This window comes from Manis javanica, chromosome 16 (assembly GCF_040802235.1).
Source record: "Manis javanica isolate MJ-LG chromosome 16, MJ_LKY, whole genome shotgun sequence".
NCBI lineage: Eukaryota > Metazoa > Chordata > Mammalia > Pholidota > Manidae > Manis > Manis javanica.
The window spans coordinates 417747-437155 of record NC_133171.1 but is presented as its reverse complement, the minus strand read 5'-3'; the positions used below and the strand labels follow the sequence as shown (position 1 = coordinate 437155).

The 19409-nt window shown below is 43.8% G+C and overlaps 1 long non-coding RNA gene across 3 annotated transcripts in view; it reads right to left on the bottom strand.

Annotated features, from left to right (window-relative positions):
* LOC140846683 (uncharacterized) overlaps positions 1-19409 on the bottom strand; it is a 141132-nt gene that overhangs the window by 67317 nt on the left and 54406 nt on the right. For all 3 annotated transcript variants that reach the window (XR_012126051.1, XR_012126054.1, XR_012126053.1), the window contains exon 3: positions 9751-9834. This is a non-coding gene — a long non-coding RNA (uncharacterized lncRNA). The remainder of the gene's footprint in view (positions 1-9750; positions 9835-19409) is intronic.

Below are 19409 nucleotides of genomic sequence, written 5' to 3'. Positions count from 1 at the left end.
AATGTATGGATCGTTCTCCTTATTGCATTTGTATTTATTTGGATTGGAGCAATGGTTAAGAATGTTTCCCCCGTTCCAAGAGTATAGAGGAATATTTGGCTGGACATCTAGAGCTAATTTGTGTGTATGGTGAAGGCCTTTGTATTTTGTGATTTGCCTTTTAATGTCCTTGCCCATTTTTTCTATTAGGGTGTTAACTTTTCTTACTTTTCTCTGATGTTTACTTTTATTTTTTATTACAGTAACTGTAAGTCTGGGGAGAGGTAACCCCAAGGCAAAATACCTCTAAAAAGTGAAATCAGTCAAAGGGAAAAATAAAGTTGAAAACCCATTTATTGCTTACAAACTGCAGTCTGGGGCAGAGGCAAGCAAGCAAGACCCTCCCCCTCACCTCTCAGGTTCAGACATGCCCTCGGTTGCCCAGGTTGTTGGATTCCCCTGAGGAAGGCGCCGCCCCAAATCACTCACCAAAGACGTTTCTTGATGCAACAAGCAAGAGGAATTTATTCGGAAGCCAACTAGTTGGGGTCCAAGTCAGCCTGTCGCAGCAGGTCTCAACGAGGACCCCGAGCACACTAAGGCAGAAGGTTTTATAGTATTTTCAAAAGGGGTAAAATTTTCCATAATCACAATACAGAGTTTTTTTCTATAGGCTCATAAATCTTTTGCTGGCGCCACATCCTGGGGTCTGATTAGATGAGATCACCTACGGAATGTCTAGGGTGGTTCTAGTAAGATAAGCTAGGCGTGTATGATTAACTGATTTACGGTTAGCTAACTAAAGGTCACTACAATTGACACAGAAAGGTCACTACAATTGACACAGGCTAACTAACTTGTTTTTCAAGATTCTAATGATTTTGCTTCTTCTGGGTTAGGGGGTGGTATTTAGGCCTTAAGATGGCTGTACTTATGCTAACTTTTGATTCTTCAGATCCTACATTTCCCCATTTCTCTTTTTGGGGCATTCCAATCATGGAATGTTTGTATCTTCTTGTGAGTTGAGTGAGTGGTATTGTTGCTTCAACATTAGTACATGAACGGCACTCACTCTTTCTCTAACAAAAGTTATTAACCGGTTTAACATGCAGGGTCCTAAAGTTAGAAGCAACACAAGGATGAGTAGGGGCCTAGCCAGAGTGGATATCAGGGTTGTAAACCACGGGGACCTGGTGAACCAAGATTCAAACAGTCCTTGGCCTGCTTCTCGCTCTCTCTTCCTCTGATCTAGCCTCTCTCTAAGTTTTGACATTGAATCTCTTACTATCCCGGAATGATCTGCATAAAAGCAGCATTCTTCTCTTAAAGCTGCACACAGTCCTCCTTCTTTTAGGAACAGTAGATCCAGCCCTCGTCTATTCTGTAAGACTACCTCAGAGAGGGAAGTTAGAGATTCTTCAAGTTTTGTAATGGATTGCTCTATTGTTTTTAGGTCTTCATCAATAGCAGTCCTTAGTCCTTCATAATGCTGGTTCCCTTGAACAATAGCGGCTGCCCCCGTTCTCACTCCGGCTGCAACTCCTATCCCTAACAACACGGCTAAGGTCAGCGAGACCGGCTCTCTTTTATATCTATGCCTAGGTTCAAATTCAGTTACGAATGAGAGATCATCATGATACATTAACCTGGGTACTAGCTGAACCATAATACAGAAATCGCGAGAGGAATTGAAGGCAGAAGTAGAGACACATGGGGTCACTCTAGTATTACAAGCCCACCATCCCTCGGGGGGAGGGACTAGATACTCATTTTTACCTGAGGGGGTTATAGCTACGGTTTCATTACACAAGGCTTTATGGGTGGGGGGGACTGTACCTAAACATTTTCCTTTTCCAGTTACTTCAGTTAGAGTTAGTTTCCGGTGGCTTCCCCAGCTACAGATCTCGTGACGGGTTGTTTTATTAAAATTGCCTAACAATCCTAATCTTTCATAATAAGGCGGCCCAGAAGAGAAACACAACCAACAGGATTCAGTAGTTTTAGGATTGGTGGTGTTTAAGGCCTGAAAAGCTCCTTCAAGGAGGTTAAGGAGGCGTCGTCCTGTGCTAGGGAAAGGGGCAACTTGACCAGGAGTGGAAACAGAGGGAGCGGCGGTAGAGTCTACAGGGGGGGCTGGGGTCTGCTCGGGGGCCGGGGCTGGGAGACGCGGCTGGTCCTGCAGGACAGTGTTGGGTCCCACTGGGATAGCCGGGAGAGTTTCTACTTTTAGCCTGAGCATAAATAAGACTCCATTGTCATACCCACTCTGGTACAGTCTTAGTCCCCAAGTAAGCCCCTTTTCCCAGTTTGCTGCCCTTTTTCCTGCATCTGTGAAGGAGATATCAATGAGATTGCAGGTGGGATGAGTCTTGCACTGGGCATGAGTGGCACCTCGTTGGATTTTTATAAGGCCTGGAGGGGGTCTCCCTGCGCTTCCTGTCAGCCAATGGCATGTCCCTGTCTGTTCACAACCCCAATTCTTACAGAAAAAATCTGTCTGCCCTCCACATTGTGAGACCTCGGCATCAGTTGAGGGGGCCGGGCATACATAAAAGCAGGCACTTTGAATTTCTTTCATAGTCCCAGAGCCCCAATGCACTATATAATCCCGAGTGCTACATCCGGGTACTCCAACTGTGTCCTCATACCTAGGGTCTTGCTTGAAAAGAGTGCATACGTCTACAGTGAGGGTAGGCCACCAGGTTCCCTTAGGGTGTTGTCCTGTTATCTGGACTACTATTTGGCGGGAAGCTGGGGTAATGATTTGCCATGTCAGTAACCTGGGCTCATGAGGGTTAGGGTTCTGGTGGGTTGGAGGTAGCAGAAACATCAGAATTACTAACAGCATAATTCTTTTTACACAAGCGAAGCTTAAGGGGGTTATCAGTCCGAGTTACTCGCCAGTCTGGGTCCGGGGGTGCCTTCTTTAGATGTGAAGCGTGTATCCAGGAAGAGACGCCGTCTACTTTTACAGCTGTGGGAGTAGTCAGGAGGACGACGAAAGGCCCCTTCTACCATGGCTCGAGGTTTCCTGTCCGGTGCCTTCTTACATAGACAGGGTCTCCCACCTGGAACTGGTGAGGCACTGAGAGTTCCTCTGGCCGATAGGCTTCCTTGATGGAGGCCCACACCTCTTTCTGCACAGCTTCCAAGGCTCGTAACCTTTCAAGCAAAAACTTATTAGTTGCACACTCAGGGAATACATGAAGATGTGCTGACTGAAGCGGAGCTGGGGCCCCAAACATTATTTCAAAAGGCGTTAGTCCAAAGCGGCCGGGAGTGTTCCTGACTCTAAATAGGGCGAAGGGAAGGAGGACTAACCAATCACATAAGCCAGTCTCTATGGACAATTTAGTCAAGGTCTCTTTTAGAGTTCTGTTCATCCTTTCTACCTGTCCTGAGCTCTGGGGCCTGTATGCACAATGCAATTTCCAGTCCGTCCCCAGGATCTTGGCCAATCCCTGACTTACCTGGGCAACAAAAGCAGGGCCGTTGTCAGAGCCGATTACCTTTGGGATTCCAAACCTGGGAAATATTTCTTCAAGGATCTTTTTAGACACCGTCTGAGCTGTCTCACTTTTGGTGGGGAACGCCTCTGTCCATCCTGAAAATGTGTCTAGAAAAACTAGAAGGTACTTATATCTATACTTGGCAGGCTTAATTTCAGTGAAGTCAACTTCCCAATAAGCTCCTGGGCGATCTCCTCGAAGTCTTTTCCCGGATATTGCTTGATTTTTGCTCACATTTACTAATTGACAGGGAACACAATTTTTTACAATCTCGTCAGCTAATTTTCCTAATTTAATAACATGATAAGGGGAGTCTCGAACTAAGGTCTTTAGGTTTTTTGCTCCCAAATGTGTCAGTTGATGTAATTGCCTTAAGTATTCTGCTGCCTCTCTCTGGGGCAGGACAACTTTCCCTTTTTCAGACTTGTATATCTCTTGGGGCAAAGAATTTTTGAACCCTAATTTGTCTATACAAATGAGATCTTCAGGTGTGTACTGGAAGCTCTTGATGTGAGTGGCTTCCGGACACACTTGGAGGGGCAAAATGTTCATTCCCTGAGCCGCTTGCTTTGCGGCTTGGTCTGCTCTCCGGTTTCCTCGAGCTATTGGAGAGTCATCTTTCTGATGTCCAGGGCAATGTATTATTGCTACTTCTTTAGGCCTATGGATGGCTTCTAGCAAATCTAAAATTTCTTGTTTGTTTTTAACATCTCTCCCGGCAGAAGTTAACAGCCTTCTCTGTCTATAAATAGCCCCGTGTATATGAGCAGTGGCAAAGGCGTATCTGCTGTCAGTGTAGACGTTAAGTCTCTTACCTTCTGCCATCCTTAGGGCCTGAGTCAGGGCGATGAGTTCTGCTCGCTGTGCAGAGGTGCCCGTTGAGAGTCCACTGGCCCATACAACTCGGTCATCATCTACTACTGCAGCTCCAGCCATTCTTTTACTATCCATGATGTAACTGCTCCCGTCCGTGTACCAAGTCAGGAGTCCTGTTCCCCTTAAGGGCTGGTCTTGCAAGTCCTGGCGGGTTCCTGTCTCTTCAGCCAGGATTTCCTGGCAGGTATGAAGCACTTCTTTCCCCAACTCGGGGAGCAGAGTGGCCGGGTTTAGGATGGCAGGGGGGGCAAACTCTACTCGATCACGATTCAGGAGTAAGGTTTGGTAGTGAGTCATTCTGGCATTCGACATCCATCTCTCGGGTGGCTGCCGAATTACACTCTCCAACGCATGTGGAGCAACCACAGTAAGTTTCTGTCCCAGTGTCAGTTTGTCAGAATCTTTAACTAGGAGGGCCACAGCTGCCACTACTCTCAAACAGGCAGGCCATCCACTACTTACTGGGTCTAATTTTTTTGACAAATAGGCGACAGGTCTCTTCCAAGGTCCCCATTGTTGGGTCAACACTCCCCGAGCTACTCCACTCCGTTCATCCACAAAAAGGACGAACGGCTTAGATACGTCTGGGAGGGCCAGAGCAGGTGCCGACAGGAGGGCCTTCTTGATCTCATCAAAGGCCTGTTGCTGTTGAGGTCCCCAAACAAACGGGGCTGCCCCTTTGGTCAGGGGGTACAGGGGGGCAGCTAAGGTGGCATATCCGGGTATCCATAATCTGCAGAACCCTGCTGTTCCCAGAAATTCGAGGACTTGGCGCGGAGTAGTAGGGACTGGGATCTGCATCACAGTCTGCTTCCGGGCTTCAGTAAGCCACCTTTTCCCTTCTCTCAGGGAATACCCTAAATAAGTCACTTGTTGTTGGCAGATTTGTGCTTTTTTGGCAGATGCTCTATACCCCAGCCTAGCAAGTTCAGTCAAAAGGACTTCAGTAGCCGCTTGGCAGACTTCCTGTGTAGGAGCAGCTATCAGTAAGTCATCAACATATTGTAACAAGGTTACCTGCGGGTTGGAGGCTCGGTAAAAGGCCAAGTCCTGGTGTAAAGCCTCGTCGAAGAGGGTAGGTGAGTTCTTGAATCCTTGTGGCAAGCGAGTCCAGGTCAATTGTCCAGTAGTTCCTGTGGAGGGGTCTTTCCACTCAAAGGCAAACAGTGGTTGACTACTCTGATGCAGGCGCAAACAAAAGAAGGCGTCTTTTAAATCTAAGACTGTGTACCAAGTGTTTTCTGGGGCCAGAGAGCTTAGCAGGTTATAAGGGTTCGGTACAGTGGGATGAATGTCCTGTGTTCTCTTATTAACTTCTCTTAAATCTTGCACTGGTCGATAATCTCCTGTTCCCGCCTTCTTTACAGGCAGCAAGGGAGTGTTCCATGGGGATTTACATTTTACTAATATCCCCTGCTCTATGAGCCTCTGGATATGGGGCCTAATCCCATCTCTGGCCTCTTTACTCATTGGATATTGTCTTACAGTTACTGGTGAGGCTGAGGCTTTCAATTCTATGACTACCGGGGGCTGGTTTACAGCAAGTCCCATACCTGCCATTTCTGCCCAGGCCCCTGGAAACTGGTTGAGCCACCTCTGATTAACTCGGGAGGGTTCTGGTTCTTTAAAAAGGCGGTACTCGTCTTCTAACTTTATGGACAGGATGCTTAGGCCCAAGGGTCTCTTTTTGCTATCAGTCACTTGGGTATCTTCAGTCTGAAAGGATATTTGGGCCCCGACTTTGGTCAAGATGTCTCTTCCCAACAAGGGTGTAGGGCATTCTGGTATAACAAGGAATGAGTGGTTTACTTGTCCCACTCCTAAGTCTACTGTTCTTTGGGTAGTCCATGCATATTGTTTCTGACCCGTGGCCCCGAACACCCAAGACTTTTTACTAGAAAGGGGGCCTCTAGCTTGGGTCAGTACTGAATGTTGAGCACCGGTATCTACCAGAAACTCAACGGGTTGCCCCTCCACTTTCAGAGTTACCCTAGGCTCGGGGAGGGGCTCCGAGCCCCGTCTTCCCTAATCTTCATCTTCTAGCAGGGACAACACCTTCTTCGGAGGTCCCTGTGGTGGTTTCTTAGGGCATTCTTTCACCCAATGCCCCTTTTCCTTGCAGTACGCACACTGATCTTTATCTAAAGGAGGTCGGTTGCCCAGGGACCCTGCCTTACTAGTTTTACCACTAGAGGGCGGTCGTCCCTTACTTTCTACTATTGCGGCCAAGATCTTTGTTAAATTTCTCTCATGCTTTCTATCTCTCTTTTCTTCTTTACTTTCCCTCTCCTTCTCTTTCCTTAACTCTTTCTCTTCCTCAGTCTCTCTCTTATGATAAACTTTCTCTGCTTCTTTCACTAAATCTTTCAGCGACAAATCCTGTAAGCCTTCCAATCTCTGAAGTTTTTTCCTAATGTCGGGTGCCGATTGCCCGATAAAAGCAAGGGCCACTGAAGCACTATGCCCCTCAGAAGTGGGATCAAAGGGAGTATACCGCCTGAAGGCTTCTATCAGGCATTCTAAGAATACTGCAGGTGCTTCAGTGGCTCCCTGGCTGACCTCTCTTACCTTGGCCAAATTGGTGGGACGTCTTGCGGCCCCACGGAGACCCGCCACCAGAGCCTGGCGATAGATGGTTAGTCGCTCCCTACCTTCTGGAGAATTAAAGTCCCAGTTGGGTCTAGTCAACGGGAACCCCCTCTCTATGTCATGAGGGAGTTGCGAAGGCCGTCCGTCGGTTCCAGGCACATTCTTCCGTGCCTCCAGGAGAATCCTCTCTCTCTCTTCCGTGGTGAAGAGCACCTGCAAAAGCTGCTGACAGTCATCCCAGGTGGGCTGGTGGGAAAACATCAGAGACTCTACTAAACCAGTTAATTTCTGTGGCTCCTCTGAAAAGGGCGGGTGGTTAGCTTTCCAATTATACAAATCAGCAGAGGAGAAGGGCCAATATTGCAGAGGTTGGAAAGGCGGTTCCCCTTCTTCTCCAAGGATGGGAACTCCATAAGACTGGAGAGGAAAGATACCCGGTGGGTCCAAGATGGCCCCTCGGCGGCGCCGGGTGCCCTGGGCAGGTCCTGGAGCCGGCCCTACTGCCTCAGCATCAGGGACTGAGGGTGCCGGAGCTGGGGGTGCTGGGGGTGCTGGGGGTGCTGGGGCCGGGGGCACCGGGGGTGCCGTGGGGGCAGGAGGGTAAGGAGGGGGAGGGGGATCATCAATTATAAGCGAATCTTGAGTATCAGGGTAAACTTTGGTAGTTTCTTTTTCTTTTTTCTGAGGTTGAGTCTGGGCAGCTAAAACTCGAGGGCCCATTTTCTTTTGCACCCAGGGCTTTACCCAGGGTGGTGGGTTCTCCACCAACTCTTGCCAGACTACAATGTAGGGTTGCTGATCCGGGTGTCCTTGAGACGAATCCTGAAAAACAATAGCTTTTACTGCTAGTAAAGTGGGGAGATCAAAAGTCCCCTCCGAGGGCCACCCAACATTGAAGGTGGGCCATTCGGAGGAACAGAAAGTCTGCCATGGTCCCTTTTTCACTTCTACTGACAAGTTACATGCCCTCACTCTAACTTCCGTCCAATGATCTAGTGTCAGGCTAAGGGGGGTCGTCACTGTCTGTCCCATTGTCAGTATAACAATAATTAGACACGTAAAGGACACAAAAAACAAAGACACACACAGATTAGACACACAGCGGCCGCTTTTGGTTCTTTTCAGAGCCTCGAACAGAAACCGAAAGGAATCAGAGGGTTGAAATTCTCGGCGCCCAAAAATCAACCCTATCTCATCAGGTTCAGTTTGCCGGAAAAACAGACGGGAGGCTACCAGGCGTCCCTGGCCCCCCAACCTCCCTGAGTTGCAGCCTGCGGTGCTCTAGTACGTCTACCGACCGCAGTCACAGCCCCTGTACGGGATTGAGACGGCTGCCAGACAACGGGTACCCTTCAGAACTCTGACCGGTCTCACTGAAACAGAAAACAGAACACAAACAACAACTCAAGGCGCCACCAATCTTACCTCTTCCTCCAAGAGCGACTTCGGGAGTGAAGCGGGGTGGACAACCGATCCCGGACGAGCCCCCAAATGTTGGATTCCCCTGAGGAAGGCGCCGCCCCAAATCACTCACCAAAGATGTTTCTTGATGCAACAAGCAAGAGGAATTTATTCGGAAGCCAACTAGTTGGGGTCCAAGTCAGCCTGTCGCAGCAGGTCTCAACGAGGACCCCGAGCACACTAAGGCAGAAGGTTTTATAGTATTTTCAAAAGGGGTAAAATTTTCCATAATCACAATACAGAGTTTTTTTCTATAGGCTCATAAATCTTTTGCTGGCGCCACATCCTGGGGTCTGATTAGATGAGATCACCTACGGAATGTCTAGGGTGGTTCTAGTAAGATAAGCTAGGCGTGTATGATTAACTGATTTATGGTTAGCTAACTAAAGGTCACTACAATTGACACAGAAAGGTCACTACAATTGACACAGGCTAACTAACTTGTTTTTCAAGATTCTAATGATTTTGCTTCTTCTGGGTTAGGGGGTGGTATTTAGGCCTTAAGATGGCTGTACTTATGCTAACTTTTGATTCTTCAGATCCTACAAGGTAATACCCATCGATATGGAGATGAACTCTCCACCCCTGAAGATACGCAAATGTGCTAAAGCCAGGCGAGATATTCTGGAAATGTTACAGTTTTACCCACAGTAACAAATGTATCTATTTTAAAAAGTCAGAAGTACTCCAGGCATTGCAGGGAAAAAATAGCAATCCCTTGCCTTACTCTTCTCCCAACTCCATTCCTGCATCCTAGAGGCAATCCTTTCAACTCTTTTAGCAGTTTCTTCTGATATTTATCTCCATGTTTCTCAACAATCTTCTTTAGTTACTACTTTTTCCTTGATTATTTTAAATATTATATGCTGAATTCTTCTGGTGGAGCATAAGAATTTAGTACTTATGAAACATCCATCCATCTCACTCACATACATGAACCCTTTTCCCTGTACAGTTGTATCATAACTCTTGATAAAACTATTTAATATTTATATTGTTATGACATAAAAATACTATTTACTAATGGCCTTTATAATATAGTATACAACTTACAATGGGGTTATATCCTAATCAACTCACCGCTAAGCTGAAAATGCCATAAATTGAAAATCCATTGAATACACCTAGCCTACATACCACCACAGCTTAGCCTAGCCTACCTTAAACATGCTCAGAACACTTACATTAGCCAATAGTTGGGTAAAATCATCTAACACAAAGCCTACCTTATAATAAAGCATTGAATATCTCATGTAATGTATTGAATACTGTACTGAAAATGAAAAGCAGAATGAGTAGTGTGTACAGATTGGTTGTAAGTGTATCAGTTGTTTACCCTGTGACTGCACAGCTGATAAGGAGCTCTGGTTCACTTCTCTGCCCAGCATCACAAGAGAGCATCGTACTGCATAGCATTAGCCTGGGAAAAGATCAAAATTCAAGATTCAAAGCATAGTTTTTACTGAATGCATTACAACTTTCACACCATTGTAAAGTCAAACAATCATAAGTAGAACCATGTGTAAGCCAGAGACAAAAAGATTTTCCTTCTGGTATAACCTTTGGTTCTTTCAGAAGCTGGTAATTGGACCATTTGTTCATTTACTTCATTTTCTAGGTACTATTATGAATTCTTCCTAAACGCTCTGGGAGAGTTGAAGGACTCTCAGTGTGGTCAAATCCTCAGGTAACCTGTTGATCCCACTCATTCTGCCCCTGGCCCACCTCTGCTATCGCTTTCTATCCTACCTAGTCTGGCCACCTGGTGTTCAGGCCTACTGCACAATGCCACATTAGGTCTCACTGCGCTCTCCACTGCAAATTATCATCATCTATCTCCTGTGTTGGCTTCCTTGTTTCCCACAACCTGTATCTGTTTCTTGGGGTTTCAAGCTCGTTTCCTCATTTTAATGTTACAAATCCTTCAGTAGCATCCTGAGAAACGTGGGCAAAATGTAAAATTTTGAAACTGCATGTCTAAGAATGTCTTCATTTTACCCTCACTATTGATTAATAATTTAGGTGGATATAGAATTCTAAAAATCAATTTACTTCAGAATTATACAGACTTCGTTCCATTTTCTTCTGGCTTACAATGCTGTTGATAGGTTCAATGCCTTGCTGACTTCTCATTCTTCATATGAAATCTGTTCTTTTCCCTCCAGAAGCTTTTAGAATCTTGCTTCAGTCTGGGTACTCTCAGGAAAAAATAAGTCATTTTATGTATTCTGTATATAAGAAACTTGATATAGAATTAGGGACTTTCATGGTTGTTGGAAAGCTGAAGGAGCAGAGGTCATGGACGCTGTCACCAAAAGTTGGAGGAGTTCATGCTAAAGATTTCGGCATGAAGCATTGAGGCAAGTGATTCTCAGAAGCTTTTTGAAGTTCTCAAGAACCTCTGAGAAGCTGCCATCAAGCTCTCAGAATTCAGTAATGAAGAGGGTAGTTCTCAAGAATCTGCCAGGAAGCCACGGAATCTCATGTCTACCAACATATTTGACTGCAATTGTCAATGGATTCACTCCCATCTCCCAACCCTCATACAAGGTCCTCCCACAAGCAAACTCTAAACAAAAACCGTTCAGACGAGGGGACTCTGGAAAGTGCAGCTCAGCCTGGAAAATGAGTGATCGTATTGCTGAGTGAAACACAGACAATCTGGCACAGTCTACATCTTTGCCAACTCAGCCTCTAAACACCCCCTCCTTGTCAACATTTAACTTTCAAATAAAGATATGTTCAACATTATGCTTTCCCATTACATGATTCAACAATTCTTCATACAACCAAACCTCAAAGAAGAAAGCCAAAGTTCTACTTTTCCACCTTTGAATACATGTTTCCTCATCTTTCTTCTGATTCACAGTCTTCTTTTGCTATCCTAAAGCCGAAAACTGAGATGTGGAAACAACCACAAGGTAGACATGAATACTACTAGGTTTTGTGGGAATAAGAGAGGAGAAAAAGAAAATATCAGTCAATACATACAGATGTCCATATAGAAGCAAGACAGGAAATAGTGTTTCTGTGACTGGTCACCATGCCACAGTTGGTATTTACATTCCCTTCTCCTACCACCCATTCCCTCATATCATTTGTTCCCCACAAGCACCACAGCCAGTCACATTTTATGGGGAGGGCCTGGTAGGCCTGATAAACTAAATCTTTATTATTGAACTTTTCATGCCATAAATGGTCCTGCTTATAGTAAAAGTATAACTTTTACTATAGAGCATGAAAATACTGCAAGATTACCAAAAGAATCTCCTGGGCCCCAGGTATTCCTCCTTGCTCCCATCATGTCATAGCAAACCAATTGACTCTTGAAAATCAACATCACTTTTCCCATCCAGTACAGTAACCCTCTTACTTGCCTGACAAAGTGACCAGATGGAAATCTAAGCTTCTTATTTAACAGAACCATCAATTGTGTCCACTGATAGAAGCATTCCCTGACCTCTAAACCAGCAGAGCTCAATGCTATGGAGATGGAAAACGGAAATGGTGCTAGTAGGGAGATGGATTAAAGATGGCAGCGTGAGAGGAGAGAGAGAGGCTTCCTCCTAAAACTGGATACAATTAGAAAATTTAATTGACGCAACTAATCCTGAGAGAGCAACAGGAAAGAGGACGCGTCAGACTGCACATACCTGGAGAAAACAGCAGACCTCAGAGAACAGGGTAAAGTACCAGAGCTGTAGCTCTGTGGGACCCGAGCCCCTCCCCCACCCCAGCTCACCGGCGGGAGGAAGAGAAATGGAGCAGGGAAGGAGTGGAAGGCTGGGACTCAGCAGAATACCTAGCTCTGGAAATCTGCACTGGGAGCACAAACCTACATTTCATGGTGCTTTCATGAGACTCGCATGACTAGCGGGTTGGAAAGTTAATACAGGCAGAGTTCCCTGGGAGACTGGGATTCTGGCTGCTTGTGGAAAGCAGGGATCCATATCTGGCTGCTCTGGGACAAAAACTTATACCTGTGTGCCTGGCCCACTGGCTCAGGCAGTGGAGACAGGCACAGCAGCCAGGAGTCAGGGAACAGCTCTTTCCTACCCCTAGTCACTCCCCTGCAACCCATGACATTGCTTCAGGAGCTCAGCAGTTCCAGAGACTACAGCTTCTGGACACTACAGGGTGCCATATACAAATATGAAACGCCAAAGGAACCTTGTCCAGAGTAAAATTGTTAATACAACTCCCGAGAAAGATTTAAATGATATGGACCTCGTGACTCTTCCTGAAAGGGAGTTCAAAATAAAAATAATCGACATCCTAATGGAGGTAAGGAAAGACATCCAAGAACTCAGGAATGAATTCAGGTCAGAAATCCAACCATTAAAGAACACGATAGAAAGTATTAAAAGCACGTTGGATATGGTGGAGGAGACAATAAATGAAATAGAAACTAGTGAAGAGGAATACAAAGAAGCTGAGGCAGAGAGAGAAAAAAAGATCTCTAAAAATGAAAGAATATTGAGAGAACGGTGTGACCAATCCAAGTGGAACAATATTCGCATTATAGGGATACCAGTAGAAGAAGAGAGAGAGAAAGGGATAGAAAGTGTCTTTGAGGAGATAGTTGCTGAAAACTTCCCCAATCTGGGGAAGGAGATAGTGTCTCAGGCCATGGAGATCCACAGATCCCCCTACACAAGGGACCCAAGGAAGACAACAACATCAAGGATAAGGACAGACTATTAAAAGCAGCCAGAGGCAGAAATAAGATCACATACAAAGGAAAACCCATCAGACTAACAACAGACTTCTCATCAGAAACCTTACAGGCCAGAAGGGAGTGGCATGATGTATTTAATGCCATGAAGCAGAAGGGCCTGGAACCAAGATTACTTTATCTGGTGAGATTATCATTTAAATTTGAAGGAGGGATTAAACAATTTCCAGATAAGCAAAAGCTGAGAGAGTTTACCTCCCACAAACCATCTCTACAGTCTACTTTGGAGGGACTGCTATAGATGGAAGTGTTCCTAGCGTTGTATAGCTGTCACCAGAGGTAATAAAATCATGGTAGGGAGGGTGGAGCAGCTGATTGTGAGGCAAATGCAAAATAAAATTGACTATCCCCAAAGCCAAACAAAGGATAGAGAAAAAGTAGAGAATCTGATACCTAATATATAAATAATGAAGGAGGAAGAAAAGGGAGGAGAAAAAGAAAAGAACATTTAGATTGTGTTTGTAACAGCATACTAAGTGAGTTAAGTTAGACTCTTAGATAGTAAGGAAAGTAACCTGGAACCTTTAGTAACCATGAATCTAAAGCCTGAAATGGCAATAAGTACATGCCTATTGATAATCACCCTAAATGTAAATGGACTGAATGCACCAATCAAAAGACATAGAGTCACTGAATGGATAAAAAAACAAGACCCATCTATATGCTGCTTACAAGAGACTCACCTCAAACCCAAAGACATGCACAGACTAAAAATCAAGGGACGGAAAAAGATATTTCATGCAAACAATAGGGAGAAAAAAGCAGGTGTTGCAGTACTAGTATCAGACAAAATAGACTTCAAAACAAAGAAAGTAACAAGAGATAAAGAAGGACATTACATAATGATAAAGGGCTCAGTCCAACAAGAGGATATAACCATTATAAATATATATGCACCCAACACAGGAGCACCAGCGTATGTGAAACAAATACTAACAGAACTAAAGGAGGAAATAGACTGGAATACATTCATTTTAGGAACTTCAACACACCATTTACTCCAAAGGACAGATCCACCAGAAAGAAAATAAGTAAGGACACAGAGGCACTGAATAACACACTAGAACAGATGGACCTAATAGACATCTACAGAACTCTACACCCAAAAGCAATAGAATACACATTCTTCTCAAGTGCACATGGAACATTCTCCAGAATAGACCACAGACTACACCACAAAAAGAGCCTCAGTAAATTCCAAAAGATTGAAATCCTACCAACCAACTTTTCAGACCACAAAGGCATAAAACTAGAAAGAAATTGTACCAAGAAAGCAAAAAGGCTCACAAACACATGGAGGCTTAACAATACACTTCTAAATAGTCAATGGATCAACAACCAAATTAAAATGGAGATCCAGCAATATATGGAAATAAATAACAACAACAACACAAAGCCCCAACTTCTGTGGGACGCAGTGAAAGCAGTCTTAAGAGGAAAGTATATAGCAATCCAGGCATATTTAAACAAGGAAGAACAAACCCAAATGAATAGTCTAATGTCACAATTATCAAAATTGGAAAAAGAAGAACAAATGAGGCCTAAAGTCAGCAGAAGAAGGGACATAATAAAGATCAGAGAAGAAATAAACAAAATTGAGAAGAATAAAACAATAGAAAAAATCAATGAAACCAAGAGCTGGTTCTTTGAGAAAATAAACAAAATAGATAAGCCTCTAGCCAGACTTATTAAGAGAAAAAGAGAATCAACACACATCAATAGAATCAGAAATGAGAAAGGAAACATCACGATGGACCCAACAGAAATACAAAGAATTATTAGAGAGTACTATGAAAACCTATATGCCAACAAGTTGGAAAACCTAGAAGAAATGGACAACTTCCTAGAAAAATACAACCTCCCAAGACTGACCATGGAAGAAACACAAAAGTTAAACAAACCAATTACGAGCAAAGAAATTGAAATGGTAATCAAAAAACGACCCAAGAACAAAACCACGGGGCCAGACGGACTTACCTCGGAATTTTATCAGACACACAGAGAAGACATAATACCCATTCTCTGTAAAGTGTTCCAAAAAATAGAAGAAGAGGGAATACTCCCAAACTCATTCTCTGAAGCCAACATCACCCTAATACCAAAACCAGGCAAAGACCCCACCAAAAAAGAAAATTACAGATCAATATCCCTGATGAATGTAGATGCAAAAACACTCCACAAAATATTAGCAAACCGAATTCAAAAATATATCAAAAGGATCATACACCATGACCAAGTGGGATTCATCCCAGGGATGCAAGGACGGTACAACATTCGAAAATCCATCAAAATCATCCACCACATCAACAAAAAGAAAGACAAAAACCACATGATCATCTCCATAAATGCTGAAAAAGCATTTGACAAAATTTAACATCCATTCATTATAAAAACTCTCAGTAAAATGGGTATAGAGGGCAATTACCGCAACATAATAAAGGCCATATATGATAAACCCACAGCCAACATCATACTGAACAGTGAGAAGCTGAAAGCTTTTCCTCTGAGATTGGGAACAAGACAGGGATGCCCACTCTCCCCACTGTTATTTAATATAGTACTGGACGTCCTAGCCACTGCAATCAGACAAAACAAAGAAATACAAGGAATCCAGATTGGTAAAGAACTTGAACTGTCACTATTTGCAGATGACGTGATACTGTATATAAAAAACCCTAAAGACTCCACTACAAAACTACTAGAACTGATATCAGAATACAGTAAAGTTGCAGGATACAAAATTAACACAGAGAAATCTGTGGCTTTCCTATACACTAACAATGAGCCAATAGAAAGAGAAATCAGGAAAACAATTCCATTCACAATTGTATCAAAAAGAATAAAATACCTAGGAATAAACCTAACCAAAGAAGTGAAAGACCTATACCCTGAAAACTATAAGACACTCTTAAGAGAAATTAAAGAGGACACTAACAAATGGAAACTCATCACATGCTCTTGGCTAGGAAGAATTAATATCGTCAAAATGGCCATCCTGCCCAAAGCAATATACGGATTTGATGCAATCTCTATCAAATTACCAACAACATTCTTCAACAAACTGGAACAAATAGTTCAAAAATTCATATGGAAACACCAAAGACCCCGAATAGCCAAAGCAATCCTGAGAAAGAAGAATAAAGTGGTGGGGATCTCACTCTCCAACTTCAAGCTCTACTACAAAGCCATAGTAATCAAGACAATTTGGTACTGGCACAAGAAGAGAGCCACAGACCAGTGGAACAGAGTAGAGACTCCAGACATTAACCCAAACATATATGGTCAATTAATATTCGATAAAGGAGCCATGGACATACAATGGGGAAATCACAGTCTCTTCAACAGATGGTGCGGGCAAAACTGGACAGCTACATGTAAGAGAATTAAACTGGATCACTGTCTAACCCCATACACAAAAGTAAATTCAAGATGGATCAAAGACCTGAGTGTAAGTCATGAAACCATTAAACTCTTGGAAAAAAACATAGGCAAAAACCTCTTAGACATAAACATGAGTGACTTCTTCATGAATATATCTCCCTGGGCAAGGAAAACAAAAGCAAAAATGAACAAGTGGGACTATATCAAGCTGAAAAGCTTCTGTACAGCAAAGGACACCATCAATAGAACAAAAAGGTACCCTACAGTATGGGAGAATATATTCATAAATGACAGATCCGATAAAGGGTTGACATCCAAAATACATAAAGAGCTCAAGCATCACAGCAAACAAAAAGCAAATAGTCCAATTAAAATATGGGCAGAGGAGCTCAACAGATACTTCTCCAAAGAAGAAATTCAGATGGCCAACAGACACATGAAAAGATGCTCCACATTGCTAGTGATCAGAGAAATGCAAATTAAAACCACAATGAGATTTCACCTTACACCAGTAAGGATTGCCGTCTCGAAAAGACAAACAACAAATGTTGGTGAGGTTGTGGAGAAAGGGGAACCCTCCTACACTGCTGGTGGGAATGCAAATTAGTTCAACCATTGTGGAAAGCACTATGGAGGTTCCTCAGAAAGCTCCAAATAGAAATACCATTTGAACTAGGAATTCCACTTCCAGGAATTTACCCTAAGAATACAGCAGTTCAGTTTGAAAAAGCCATATGCACCCCTATGTTTATCACAGCACTATTTACAATAGCCAAGAAATGGAAGCAACCTAGGTGTCCATCAGTAGATGAATAGATGAAGAAGATGTGGTACATATACACAATGGAATATTATTCAGCCATAAGAAGAAAACAAATCCTACCATTTGCAACAACATGGATGGAGCTAGAGGGTATTAAGCTCAGTGAAATAAGCCAAGTGGAGAAAGACAAATACCAAATGATTTCACTCATCTGTGGAGTATAAGAACAAAAGAAAAACTGAAGGAACAAAACAGCAGCAGAATCACAGAACCCAAGAATGGACTAACAGTTACCAAAGGGAGAGAGACTGGGGAGAATGGGAGGGTAGGGAGGGATAAAGGCGGGGAAGAAAGGGGGTATTATGATTAGCATGTATAATGTGGGGGTTGGGGGAAAGGGGAGGGCTTTATAACAGAGAGAAGACAAGTAGCGATTCTACAACATCTTACTATGCTGATGGACAGTCACTGTAATTGGATTTGTTGGGGGGACTTGGGGTAGGGGAGAGCCTAGTAAACATAATGTTCTTCATGTAATTGTAGATTAATGATAACAAAATTAAAAAATTAAAAACAAACAAAAAAATGTTAAAAATTATAAATTCAGTGAAGTTCAGGATACAAAATCAATATACAAAAAGCAGTTGTATTTCTGTACAATAACAACAAACTTCTCAAAAATTTCTTAACTTAAGAAAAAATTCTTTTTATAACTGCATCAAAAACCGTAAAATACTTAGGATGATAAGAGAGCTGTGTGACAACTACAAATGAAGCGATGTTTGCTTTAACTTATTACTAATGGTTCACTTGTCCTCTTCTTCCCATTCCTAGATGTTTGTTCATTCATCCAAAATCATTTAGTAGCTTTCTGGTAGAAGAGACAAGCCAACAAATGGATGTCTGAAGTTAAACATGGTGCACGACACGGCAGAGTTTGAAGTGGCGGCAGTGACATGCTAATCAATAGCATCCTTCACAAAAGGTTAGTTTAAAAGATCATTTTCCAGCAATTTTATGCCAAATGCTTGAGGTGGAGACCAGAGACATAACACGAACGGGCAAACCCTTCTCTGGGGGTCAGAGGGGTCCCAAGGGTGGCAACATTCCCCTAGCTCCTCAAATGACCACTGGAGAGCCACCCGGCGTGGGGCCCACAGAATCAGCGCCTGCCTTCAGAGCTGCCAGCACCTCTGCCCACCAGGAGAGCAGAGTGTGCATGCTGGGCCTAAAGCCGTGCTTTGACCTCACAGCGGGACAAAAATCCATGCCTTTGCACCAAACGGACTTGCAAGATGAAACCAAAATAAAATTAACTGTAAAAAAGTGAGAGAAAAGAAACAAAATGCAGTGATTCGGAATCTCCCCTCCTTACAGCCATTTCTGCTGAACTAACTCATGATGGGCCTTGCTCTCGAAAAACTGATTCAAGATGGGCCCTACACTCTGCAGCCAGGGATGGCCCTTCCTCGGTGTCACGATGGTGCCACACCCTGAGGCCACACAGCCCAGGGGTGACCAGGCTGACCCCCAGAGGCCACAGGGACCCAAGCCACCGGGGCCTGCTCCTTGGGCCTCTCCAACCTGGCCCTGGCTGTGCTGTAGGTCGTCGTCAGCATCTTAATGGCCTGGAAAGGCTCCTGGATACGGCCCGTTCACAGCAGGCACCTGTGAGGCCAGGCTTGCATGGTGAAGGTCTCAGGGAAGACTTCAACAAAGAGATGGAAGAGACAAAAAAGAGCCATTCAGAGCTGAAGACTACAGTAACTGAAATGAAATTTCAAGGGAAAGATTGAATAATAGATTTCTGCAGGAAGAGGAGACAATCAATGAGATGGTTATCAGGAACAGGAAAACAACAAAGCTGAGGAACATATGGAAAAAAGAATCTCTTAGGAATAAGCTTAACCCAAGATCTGAAACACTTGTACACTGAATACTATAAAACTTTGATAAGACACTCCATCCCCCTCACTGGAAGCTCAGAAATGAGTTGCTTCCATGTGTACAGTCATAGTACCAGCCCACTCAGCCCATCAGCATCAGACTTTGCTGCCTGGCAGGAAGAGGGAGGCTTTCCCAGCTATCTCTACCCTGTCTCAGCCCAATTAGAGAG